Source organism: Lupinus angustifolius, unplaced genomic scaffold (genome assembly GCF_001865875.1).
Source record: "Lupinus angustifolius cultivar Tanjil unplaced genomic scaffold, LupAngTanjil_v1.0 Scaffold_77_11, whole genome shotgun sequence".
NCBI lineage: Eukaryota > Viridiplantae > Streptophyta > Magnoliopsida > Fabales > Fabaceae > Lupinus > Lupinus angustifolius.
The window spans coordinates 42,400-56,146 of record NW_017723719.1 but is presented as its reverse complement, the minus strand read 5'-3'; the positions used below and the strand labels follow the sequence as shown (position 1 = coordinate 56,146).

The 13,747-nt window shown below is 32.7% G+C and overlaps 1 pseudogene; it reads left to right on the top strand.

Moving 5' to 3' along the window:
- Positions 1-1,767: 1,767 nt before the first annotated feature.
- LOC109339475 lies at positions 1,768-12,707 on the top strand (annotated as a pseudogene).
- Positions 12,708-13,747: the final 1,040 nt, after the last annotated feature.

Genomic DNA, 13,747 nt, shown 5'->3' with positions numbered 1-13,747 from the left:
ATTCCTGGTCGCCCAACGCCCTGGTCCAAGTTGGTGAGTCAGCAGCTTGTCCCATCTTGGCCTGCTAGTTTGGACAACCTATTGTGGGCTATGTTACATGCATGTTGGCACCTCCTACTTGGCTATTCATAACATATATCATGCATGAGGTCATGTGCTTGGCCTTCAAGTAAAGAATAGGCAAGTTGCCTATTGAGTTGACCAAACTTTCTTCACTGCTAGGTTTCTGACCTGGCCGCCCAGCTCACGCCTAGCTGGTTGGTTTCCTCATGGTGAAGGAACCAACCTTTCTTCAAGTCGAAGCAACCTTTGTTCCTTAGTTTTTGACTTAGTTTTAGTTGGTTACTTGACACTTTTTGAGCAAGATTTCTTCAAGTCTAGGTAAGATTTTGAATTTGTTCTTAGCTTTGCACACCTAACTTGGGTTTCTTCAAGGTGAAGAATTGTACATTTCGTTAAGCCTAAGTCATCTTTTTGGTGATAAGCTTAAGCACACAACATGCAATACTTAGCTTGTTTGTTATGAGCATTTCCTTTTGGACTTTTGGCTTGTAATTTGGCATGAATTCTTGGCTCTCTTTTGGATTAATCAATTTCCTACAAAATTCAAGGGAAACTTGGACAAGAGGTGATCAAAAATTATTTTATTCATACATATAAAATTTATCTAAAAAGTGTTGAATAAGTTGGTTTTCACATTTTTGCATTGGATAAGTGTCATAAAAAGTGTATGAAAATTAAGTATTTTTGGCACTGGTAAGGTATTACATACTTTCATTTTCAATGAAAGCCTTTTGCTTATTCTCAACCTGAAAAAACTCAAAAGAAAACAATAATAATTAAGTGGTTAAGAATGATAACAAATGAGATAAATTTTGAATAAAAGTTTTTTTACTTAAACTTAAATATGGTTTTAGTCTTATTTATGTAGTTGAAAGTAACCAAATTGATTTATGAAGAAACCCATAAACTGATAAGTGATCCAATTTGAACTCTTCTTCATGATTGCCCTCAACAAAAGACCCAAGGGTATAAATCAAAATTAAATTGATAAAATCAACGTTTAGTGTAGTTTTATATTTCCAATGTAAGAGAAACTTTCTTTTTCAATAAAAAATTTCTGCCTATCCCAAACCCAAGAACACTGAAAAGAGCAATTAAAATGACAGCAAAAGAGGTTATTTTTTAATACAAACTTTCTTCTTATATTTAAATATATCTTTTGTCCTTCTAAATTATGGATCTTTAGAAAGGTCCTTGTAAATGTGTTTGTTTTGATTTTATTATCTGTTGTATGTTGATATTATGTTTTAATTTTAGATTTAGTCCCAATAACTTATTAAAAATTTGGATTTGGTGTCTGAAATGACTTCAAGTTTAAATTGGGTGTTAGAATAATTTTGAGTGAACTAAAATTAAATGACTCCTGCCAAAAACATATTTTAACCATATCTTTATATATTAACATAACTTACTCATAAAATATGGTGAAAATGACAAATAAATGAGATTAAAGTGGTAAACAATATGAAAGAATTAGATAAAAAGTGGTGATCAAAAAACATATAAGATAATGTTACTATTACTGGTGAAAGTAAATTATATATATAGATAATTTAATTTATTGTATGAGAACAATAATATTAAGTTGTAGTTCTTGAAATAGTTTAATTTGTTGTAAGAGAAGTTGTTAAATTATATTCGCACATATAACATTATTCTTAAGAAAATTAAGAATCAGAGCTTGTCATTGGGACTAAATCTAAAATGGAAGCCGCAAGAGGTGAAGTAGAGCTTGTCATTTTTTCAACCCAAGACTCATTGTTCAACCAAACAAGTCTTAAACCTTCTGATATAGACATTCTTATAATCAATTATAGCCTCTTCTGTCCAACACCTTCTTTGTCCATAATGGTTATCAATAAGTACAAACTCAGGAGCAACATTAAGAGCTTTAACCTATCTAGAATGGGTTGCAGTGCAAGCCTAATTTCTATAGACCTCGCTCGCGATCTTCTTCAGGTACATCGAAACTCAAATGCAGTTGTTGTCAACACTACGATCATAACCCTAAACTACTACCAAGGAAATGAAAGAGCAACGCTTCTTCCAAATTGCTTATTCATAATGGGAGGTGATGTCATTCTCTTATCAAACCGTAGATCAGACCATAAAAGAACAAAGTATACATTAGACCATGTTATTAGAACACATAAAGGTGGTGATGACTACGCATACCACTGTGTTTTTGAAGAAGAAAACAAAGAAGGGAAAATAGGCATTTCACTGTCTAAAAATCTCATGGCTAGAGCAGGTGAAGCACTTAAATCAAACATCCAAGCAATTGGTCCACTTGTTCTACCAAATTCAGAACAGATACGCTTCATTGTAACACTATTAGCAAGGAAATATTTAAACCCTAGATAGGCATCATACATCCCAGATTCTAAACATGTTTTTGAGCATTTTTGCATCCATGTTGGTGGTCGTGTTGTGATTGATGAGATGCATAAGAATCTTCAACTTTCAACTAAGGATGTTGAAGCATCAAGGATGACATTGCATAGATTTGGAAACACTTATTCTTCTTCTTCACTTTGGTATGAACTTAACTATATTGAGTCCAAAGGGAGAATGAAGAAAGGTGATAGAGTGTGGTAAATAGCTTTTGAAAGTGGATTTAAATGTAACAGTGCTGTTTGGAAATGTAACAAAAACATTAATTCATCTCATGATGGACCTTGGCCAGATTGCATTGATCGTTATCCGGTTCATATTCCTATATTGTTAAGCTCTAAGGAGAAGGAGAAAAAGAAAAAGATAATAAAAAATGAGACAAAAGTGAAGGTTCATGGGTGTTGGCTTACATTAATTTTGGTTATCTGTGTCTATTTTAAATAAAAAAGGGGAAAGAAATTTGAGTAGTCGTGTTATGCCCCATACCCTGCTGTAGCCATGCCATAATTCTAAATTTCTCATTTGTCTCATTTTATGTTATATATCTTGTATGTACTTTTAGTTTTATTTTTGCCCACAAACAATTACAAGACCTTGTGATTGTAAATCCCCATTGAGGGTTCCATGATTTTATTAATGTGCATCATGTAAGGGAAATAGAAATCAGTTTCAAAATTTTGGAGTAGGAAAGATAAGAAACTATAATGCATACGCACATCTTTATGCATAGGGGTCAATGTGTCAGATGAACCCGAATTCTACATACCAAAACTTTTCTATGTCTTTATACTAACTTAATACGATTTTGCCTAGTGCTAAATAACACATGTCATTTAGTTTCTCATTAATTGTTATACCAACACATTTAAATATTTGTCAAAACATTATTAGGTATAGAGAGATAGAGAAATTTGGCATGGAAAATCTGGATTCGTGTCTGACACACTTTCCACATTGATAGTTCTACTACACCACTGATATGTGTTAAACACCTTATTGCAGTTATTTAATTTAAAATTAATTTTTTATTAACTCAGTTACTTAGATGAGAAGCCTCATACACTTAACCAAATTATCTCTAACACCTTAAATCGACTAAAATGTGAGATATAATATATCAGTTGCTTGATTTAGAAGATGCTATTATGATGAACGTTGAGTTAGGTTACATTTTCCGATGATAATGATCAAGAAGAGAGAGAAAGGTCAGATATAATAAAAACAAAAAAAAATCATCCATATCTTGTTTGGTAATTTTGTTTTTGTTGCAAAATGACAAAATCTTCATGCCATAACGTGATGCTCATTTTAATGCTTTTTCTCATAACCATAATTAGAATTATGGATTCTTTCCATTATTAAAGATAGAAATATAGTTTTTGCACTCAATTTTAAGGAGAAAGATATCATTACAAATGTAAATATATGGATATAAATAATTGTTATATCATTTTGTTTTTTTTTTGCTTATTTTGCACACTTTTCTCTCCATTACTAGAGAGGAATCTAGTTCCATAATTATTACAAAATATTAACACTCAAATTTAGTATTTATATAATTATTTTTTTAATATGTCCATAGTCTTATATTGCAGATATGATCGATGTTGGAGAGTCTCTACTATCTGATGTCTGTCTCAAATTGTCATATGATTAAGAAATGTCTTCTTGTCCAAATTGGAGATCCAAATACCTTATTGTCAGAATTAGTCATGGACCCGATTAGCGCAGCATTCCTTATTGTACTACTTTTTACATAATAATATAATTTGCTTGTTGTCATCAAAGATTAATTAGCTCGGGGGAAATTCATTGAGTAATGTTCAGCTCGTAAAAATGATAAAGTAAATAGATCAGTATAATCACCTTCTAGTTATGTACTAAGTACTGCAAAGTTAAGTGTGGCTTGCTCATCAAGTTTCTAAAGATACTTATTTAGTAAATATCGTTTTTATTATTATTAAAAATATTACATTAGCTCTACCTAGAATCATATGATATCTTTCAGAAATGCAGTTAGCAAGTTACTTTTCTTTTGGTGCATTTATTTTCAATTGCTTTCACTTAGAGTCAACATAAACTTCTATTTTATTCTTTGGGTTTTTGTTAAAAGACTTCATGACTAGGGATGATAAATAAACTCGACCTTTGGGTACCGGCGAAAATGCATGCAATAGGTATCTATAATAATAATTTATGAGTGAGAATAAGTTTCATGATATTCACTTCATGGTACTCGCAAATTTATAAATTTAATTTTCAAATAAATTTTTATATGTATTATAGTTTTTCAAGATTATATATTATATACATTATTATTATTTTATAATAAATTACCGATTAAAATCTTATTATATAAATATTATAGTATTCATGTAATAATTATATTTACATATTAATTATTACATAGTATATAATTAAAATTAAAAATTTGTTGAGTAACTGCACGGGTACCTACAAATATTATAAGTTTGAGAATGAGAAAACATTACCTACACCTACCTGCACCCGTTGTCATCCCTATTATGACTAATTGTTTAAAAAAAATCCATGTTTTGTGCACTTGGATGGGAAAGGGATAGGAATTAAGTCCCGGTGTCACCTTTCTTTCTCGTTAATTAAATGAGAAAAAGATATATACACTGATAATGTAAGATTTTTTATATTGTTACTGTATTACCTACCATCATTTTCAATTATATTTGACTTTCAAAAAAAATAATCCAAATAAAGGATGAATGATATACTGATAATATATAATTCTTTACACTCAGTAATCAATATTATACTCTAATTAAATTAGTAATAACTCATCAATATGACAAAAAGCTGGTTCATCTCTATATTGGCAATAACTTCTATATAATATATGGACATATTTTATGTTCGTAAACATTAAATTTATGAGAATTCAAGTAACCTGTTGTAATGTTGTAGCAGCCGTACCCCACTAACTTGGTCCCTATGTAAAGTGCTTTAATCCTTCATATAATGATGACGTTTTTCCTTCATATTTTTATTAAAGTTTGTAATGAGACACCCTACTTTTTGTTTGTTGTGAATTCTTATAGACCGGATGTTAATGCACACAAAAAATATATTGCCATATAGTATACGAAAGTTACGACCGCCTTTTTGGAGCTGCTTCCTTTTATCCACCGGAAAAAAAAAGTTATGGTCATGTTATAAGAAGAGACTTACATACTCTCTCACTGTTAATTAATATGATTAGGAATTTATTAATTTTCTAATCATTAGGCGATAAAGAGTTAATACGACCATCAGAAATATTTAACCATTATATATAAGAGCAATTATGTGATGTTCATTATGCTATTCAAATAGAAATTTATTGTTTTCTACATTAGTTTAGTTTTCTTTTTATATTGTATATATATATGTTTTGTTGATCAATGAAATTAAATCTTCTACATAACACATTTCCTCTATGTATTTTTGATGAACATAGACTTTCATTTTTGATGAAAAACTTTCTCCTTATCATCAACCCAAGAAACTGAAAAGAGTAGTTAATAATAACACTCGAAGAGAGAAACCTTTTAATACATACTTTCTTCTTATATTTAAATATGTCTTTAGTGGAGATTTTAAGTTGAAGTTCCTTATAAATCCGTTTATTTTGCTTTTATTCTCTGTTGCTAGTTGATATTGTGTCTTTGTTTTAGATTTGGTCAAATAACTTATTAACTGTTTGGATTTTGTGTGTGGAATGGCTTCAAGTTTTAAATTAGGTGATTATAATGTATTTGAGTGCACTAAATTTAAAATATCCCTACTTTATAAGGACTAAGAACATATTTATATTATACCCTTATACATTCTTATCCTCACCCAATATAACTTACTCATAAAAAGTGGTGAATATGACCCCAAAAAAATATTGAAGTGGTAAACAATGACAAAAGAACTAGATAAAAAAGTGGAGATCAAACCAATAATTAAACAATTCATGTTCAAGGCAATTAAAGAAATATTATATTTGTGCTAATCAAGAACTAAGAATCTAAGTATTATTAAATATGATGAACAAAACAATAGAATTGGTATTCTTAGTCTCAAAGGGACATGCCTAAATAATCTCCTTGGTCTATTTATGCATGTAGGCCTTCCTAGCTAGTAGGTGTTTCAACCTCCCAGAAGGTTAGTGAACTTCATTACTCGCAAATGCTCTCTCCTCTTTGATCGTCAATGATTTTTTACCATGAAGTAAGACTTGAACACCTCCTTAAATTTCATTTCGAGTAAATAGATTTGGTTAAAACAATTTTGTTATTGGTAAAGATCCATACCTGTTGTGTCTTTCACATGATTAGCTAAAGTGGCTGTTAATACATTGCTTGTGTTGATTGTTTTCATCTTCATTTGCAATCTCCTCCATTGGATTGTTGTAGCATACTAACTAATCATTGGTATTGTTCTTTGGTCAGTCCATAAATTGTATTGTTCTGATCCTTCTGCTTTTCTGAAGTATGAACTTGATCATCTATTCTTGAACCTACTATTGAATATACTTGTTCATTCTTGCCAAAATTGGCTGAAAACCATGCAATTTATAACATGTTTCCATTGTATGCCCATTCCTCTTGCAGTGTGTGCAATACTTTCCATAGCCAATCTTCTTGTTCCATGAGCCTCTTCCGGATGTATTTGAATTGCCTCTGCATGGATTAATTGGCACAAAAGATCTTTCAGATCCTTGAACCCTGCTAGAAAAATTCCCCTTTCTCCAACTATTTGAGACAGTCAGGGCCTTGGAATCCACCTCCTGCCCATAAATTTGTCTCTCTTGTTGGATGATGAGGGCAAATACTTTGCTTATGCTTGGCATAGGGTCCATGATTAGTATCTGTGACCTAACTCCAGCATATGAGTCATTGAGGCCTTTAAGGAACACTATCACCCTATCTTCCACTCTATGCTTCTTTACATCAAGAATTACATCTCCACATCATGGTACCTCACATCTACACTTTGGCATAGGCCTGAAATTATCAAGCTCATCCCAAAGTGTTTTTAGTTTTGTGAAATAGTTAGATACGTTGAGGTCCCCTTGTCTAAAATTGGTGATTGTTCCTTGTAACTCTCCTATCTTGTATAAATTCCCTTGAGAAAATATTTCATTTAACTCATCCCATATTTCCTATGCCTTATCAATCCAAATCACACTTTGGGCTATTGAGAGTGTTACTGACCTTGTTATCCAAGAAATTACTATATTATTAGCCCTTTCCCATGCCTTGTACAGAGGATCAGATTTGGAAGGAATTTTGATGCTACCATCGACAAAGGGTAGTTTCTGCTTTGTTATGAGACTCATTCTCATTGCTCTTTCCCATTGATGGTAATTTTCTCCATTCATAAGAGGTGAGACAAGTGCACTAGCTGGATTTTCTGATGGATGCACATGGTAAGAAGAATTTGGATCTTGTGTTGGATTCATGGTTGGACGATTGATGGTTGGGTTGGAATTATATATTTCCATTCTAACAAAGACTTCCTTTTTCAATATAAACTTTCTACTTATCTTGGACCCAAGAAAACCGAAAAGACGGGTTAACAATGACAATAAAAGAGATCATTTTTTTTAATTCAAACTTTCTTCTTATATTTAAAAATGTATTTGTTCCTTCTAAATTATGGATCTTTTAAATTAAAGGTCCATGTAAATGCATTTATTTTGATTTTATTCTCTCTTGTTAATTGATATTGTGATTTTATTTTAGATTTGGTCCAAATAAATTATTAACAATTTGGATTTGGTGTCTGGAATAGCTTCAAGTTTTAAACTGGGTGATTAGAATATATTTGAGTGAAATCAAATTAAAACACTCCTACTAAAAACATATTTTAATCACATCTTTATACGTTAACATAACTTACTCATGAAATATGTTTAAAATGAGAAACAAATGAGGTAAAATTGGTAAACGATGACGAAAGAATTAGATAAAAAGTGGAGAACAAACAAATAAGATAACGTTACTATTATTGGTGAAAGTAAATGATAGTTGTAGATAATTTAATTTATTGTACGAGAATAATAATATTAAGTTGTAGTGATTGAAATAGCTTAATTTGTTATAAGAAAAGTTGTTAAATTCTAATCACACGTATAACATTATTCTTATGAAAATTTAGACTCCTATACTTGTTTATAAGTATCATTTTTGTGGAACTTTATCTTTCTTTATAAGTATTGTTTTCAAAATTAAAGATAATATTAATTACTCTTTTATCATCTATACTAACAAAAAGATTCACAAGAATCTTGAAAAACTTCTCAAAGAGAAAGATTGAAAGACCGAAAAGATGATAAGAAAGGAATTATGCACTTCTTTATTGATTGATGAATTTATCATTATAACAAAGAGGATACTCCTTATTTATACGAAGGAGAATGTCCGAAACAGAAATAACTAATAACTACTTAAAGAGGCACGTGATTAATGTATGAAAATACATAGCATTAAGCTTGCTTGTATCGCAAGTAAAAACAGAGTAGCTAACACAACTATGCTTGTTCTACTTGTTGGCACATGTTGATGCTTATCCTTGACCGAGGGAGGAGCAGCCTGGTATATGACTCTAACCGAAGTCTTTGGCATCTCAAGGTGAGAGGAATTGATTGAGCAGGAATAGGCTTGATCTTGATTGAAGCCTGACTCAATCATGGATGAGTCACGAGCTACCATAGGCGCATCAAGACACAAGTGTGGTGGATTATGTCAGGAGCTTGATGCACTTGTTTCCAGCCCTGTCTTTGGTCTAGGATGAGCTTCAATGTGAAGGCCAATAGCATCATCATGGTGTGTGATAACAACATCATGTTGTGTGACAGCACTTTTCATCTTGTTGGTGTTAAAATTAACAATGTTAGTATGAGAGGAGTTATTGTGATCATTATTAGTATGAGGGGAGTTATTGTGATCATTATTTAATTTTGATACCCTCCGCAAGTTGGGGCACATATGTCTATGAGACCTAACTTGGAGTGTATATTCTTATATATGTTTGGTCCCAAAGCTTTAGTTAAAATATCAACAAGTTGTAAATGAGTAGGGACGGGGAGTAATTTGATCAAACCTTGGCTACACTTTTCCCTTATGGTGTGACAATATATTTCAATGTGCTTTGTCCTTTCATGAAAAACATGATTAGAAGTAATGTATATAGTAGATTGATTATCACAATAAAGTAAAGTAGGCATAGAATAATCAGGTTGTAAATCTTCTAACAAGTAGTTAAGCCAAGTTAGCTCACAAGTGGTTAATGTCATGGCCCTATACTTAGCCTCACAAGAGCTTCTGGATACAGTTCTTTGTTCCTTAGATTTCCATGAAATCAAAGAATCTCCTAAGTAAGCACAGTAATCACTCACAAATCCTCTAGTACCAGGGCATGAGGCCCAATCACTATCACTATAAGTTTTCAATTGGATGGCAGAGTGAACATGGAAGAATAATCCAAGAGCAGGGCATCCCTTTAGGTATCTTAGAATTTTCAAGGTTGTGTTATGATGTAGAGTAGTGGGGCAGGCCATAAATTGAGCCAATTGATTGACACTAAGGGTTATGTCTCGTTTAGTGTTAGTCAAGTAAATTAATCTTCCAATTAGTCTCATATAGGAAGAGGGATCAATGTTTGGTTCACTATTATCTTGGAATAGGTGGGTTCTAGGGGTCATAGGTGTAGTTCAGAGATAATCTCTAATGCATATCTTCTTTGATTCATAGAGATTCCATCCTTACTTCTTGCAATCTCAAAACCAAGGAAGTACTTTAGGTCTCCTAGGTCTTTAGTCTTGAAAGTTTTGCTTAAGATATGTTTGAGGTGATTAATCTCAACAACATTGTTACCAGTAAGGATTATATCATCCACATAGACTAGGACAACAGTAATTAGGTCTTTAGAGGTCCATTTGATGAATAGATAATGGTCTCCTCTTGATTTATGATAACCATGTTTAATGAGGAAGCTTGAGAGCTTGGCAAACCATTGCTTGCTAGTATGCTTGAGGTCATATATGGATTTTTGAAGCTTGCAGACTTTGTTAGCTTGAGTGCTAGAAAGCCCAGGAGGTATAGTCATATAAACTTCCTCAAATAAGTCTCCATGTAAGAATGCATTGTTGACATCCAATTGTTTAAGGTGTCAATTATGTATGGAGGCAAGAGCTAAGACTAATCTTACAGTGGAGATCTTAGCTACTGGTGAAAAAGTTTCTAAGTAGTCTATCCCTTCAGTTTGTGTGTATCCTTTGACAACTAATCTGGCCTTATACCTTTCAATGCTTCCATCAGCTTTATACTTGACTTTAAAGACCCATTTGCACCCTATAGCAAATTTATCATTAGGTAGGTTGGTAATAATCCAAGTATTATTCTGTTGTAAGGCAGCTAATTCTTTATCAATGGCTTCCTGCCAATGGAAGAACTTAATGTATTGACAATAATTATTTGGTTCTATGTTTGTGGTTATGGAAAAGGTTCTGAATCTATAAGTATGAGAAAGCCTGTCATAGTTCAGATAGGTGGATAATGAATATTTGGTACTTGGGGTAGGTATGCTGGTTTTATTGAGCAGGGTACAATGGTAATCTTGAAGATAAGTAGGGGCCCTGATGATCCTATTGCTTCTCCTTAAGTTATGATCTTTAGAATTCTCATTGGTGTCTGATGGCTCATGTCCTCTATCTATCAAATCATTCATTTGAGTGTTGTTTTCATGAATGACTCATGTATTATTTGGCTCATAGGGAACAATTTCATCAAAGATCATAGGATTGTGTGAGCAATTATCATGTAATGTTCTATATGTGTCTTAGTTAGATAAGTCTGTAGGTGTGTAAGGAAAAATGTTCTCATAGAATATCACATTTCTACTAACTTCTATTCCCTTATTAAATTAGATCACTTTAATTTAGCTACTTAATATAATGACCTTAAATACATTTAAATATTACATGTGTAACCCAAAATTTCTTACACAACTGAGTAATTTTAGGGGCAAATGGCCAGTCACTAATCAACTGCTTCTCTCAAGATGCAAAGAATAGCGTAAATAAAGACTCTCTTGGTCCTTTCTAAGCAGATATTCGTACGCCATTGGGTTATTTGAGTTGCCACCCATGTAAGGATGCATCGTCACCATCCTTCAGCCGAAGGTTGACAGATTACGACCATAAACCTTCACATGCGGAAGCAAAAATATTTTTGAATACAATAATATGGCAATGTGACTTGACAAGTGTTGGTAAGTTTAGTGAAAGTGATAAGAACTTTGGGGCAACATGTTGGTAACCTCAAACAGATGTTAACGTTGTAGAAATGTTGATATCTATACTCATATAACTTGGGGACTTAAGGAATATTCATAACTTATAGTTTATACTTTATAAGTATGCTATGATAAGAAGAGGAGATGGAAGTGTAATTGAAAGCTGTTGGTAACTTCAATTAAAATGTATATATTTTTGTTGTAAAATGTTGGTAACCTCATAGAGATGTTGATATGTTCTCAATTTGGTATATGTAAGATTTAGATATACCATTATATTGTTTGGGCAATATGAGCTTGTAGTTTTGTTAGGTATTTTATAGTATATTGACTTGGTGAGTAAGCCTTTTTTGGTATAAAAAAATGGTATCTTCTCACCTTATGGGTAAGAAACTAATTTCTTTCATGATGTGTGACTATCTCTCAATAAGTTTCACTCTAGAATCGAGCACTAAATCTTTTGGTCTACCTAAAGATCCAATGAAATCTTACACCTTTTGCTCAATGAAATCCTAGCTTGTGGCCGAGAAAGGCTTGGCACCCTGGCTGAGTATCCTGGTTCATGACCCAGCCTTACCTAGTTTTTTGGCCAAGCTTGGCCTGGACTCTGGCCTATGTCTGTATCTGGCCCTTGGCCTGTGTCTGTCTATCTTGGCCCTAACTCATGTGGTTTTTGGCAATTGGATTCTAGAACTTCCTTAGTTAGTTGTTAGTAATTTTTAGTTATTAGCTGCTTCTTTTGGAAGCAAGGTAGTTCCCTTGGGTTTTGTATATAACTTAACAAAAAGATTTACAAGAATCTTGAAAATCTTCTCTAAGAGAAAGCTTGGAAAACTGAAAAGATGATAAGAAAGGAATTATGCATTTTTTTATTGATTAATGAATTGATGATTATAACAAAGAGAATACTCCTTATTTATATGAAGGAGAATGCCCAAAACAGAAATAACTAACTAACTACTTAAAGAGACATGTGATTAATGTGTGAAAATACATAACATTAAGCTTACTTGTATCACAAGTAAAAACAGAGTAGCCAACACAACTATACTTGTTCTGTTTGTTGGCACATGTTGATGCTTATCCTTGACCGAGGGAGGAGCAGCCTGGTATATGACTCTGATCGAGGTCCTTGGCATCTCAAGGTAAGAGGAACTGATTGAGCAGGAATAGGCTTGATCTTGATTGAAGCCTGACTCAATCTTGATTGAAGCCTGACTCAATCATGGATGAGTCACGAGCTACCATAGGCGCATCAGGACACAAGTGTGGGGCATTATGCCAGGAGCTTAGTGCACTTGTTACTTGTCCTATCTTTGGTATGGGATGAGCTTCAATGTGAAGGCCAATAGCATCATCATAGTGTGTGATAACAACAACATGTTGTGCGACAACACTTTGGATTTTGTTGGTGTTAACCTTGGGCAAATTGCTTAGAACAAAATTAACAATGTTAGTATGAGATGAGTTATTGTGATCATTATTTAATTTTGATACCCCCCAAAAGTTGGGGCACATATGTCTATGAGACCTAACTTGGAGTGTATATTCTTATATATGTTTGGTTCCAAAGCTTTAGTTAAAATATCAACAAGTTGTAAATGCGTAGGGACAAGGAGTGATTTGATCAAACCTTGGCTGTACTTTTCCCTTATGGTGTGGCAATTTATTTCAATGTGCTTTGTTCTTTCATGAAAAAATAGGATTAAAAGCAATGTATATAGCAGATTGATTATCACAATAGAGTAAAGTAGGCATAGAATAATCAAGTTGTAAATCTTCTAACAAGTAGTTAAGTCAAGTTAGCTCACAAGTGGTTAATGTCATGACCCTATTCTCAGCCTCACAAGAACTTCTGGACACAGTTCTTTGTTTCTTAGATTTCCATGAAATCAAAGAATCTCATAAGTAAACAAAGTAACCACTCAGATCTTCTAGTATCTGGGCATGAGGCCCAACCACTATCACTATAAGTTTTCAATTGGATGGCAGA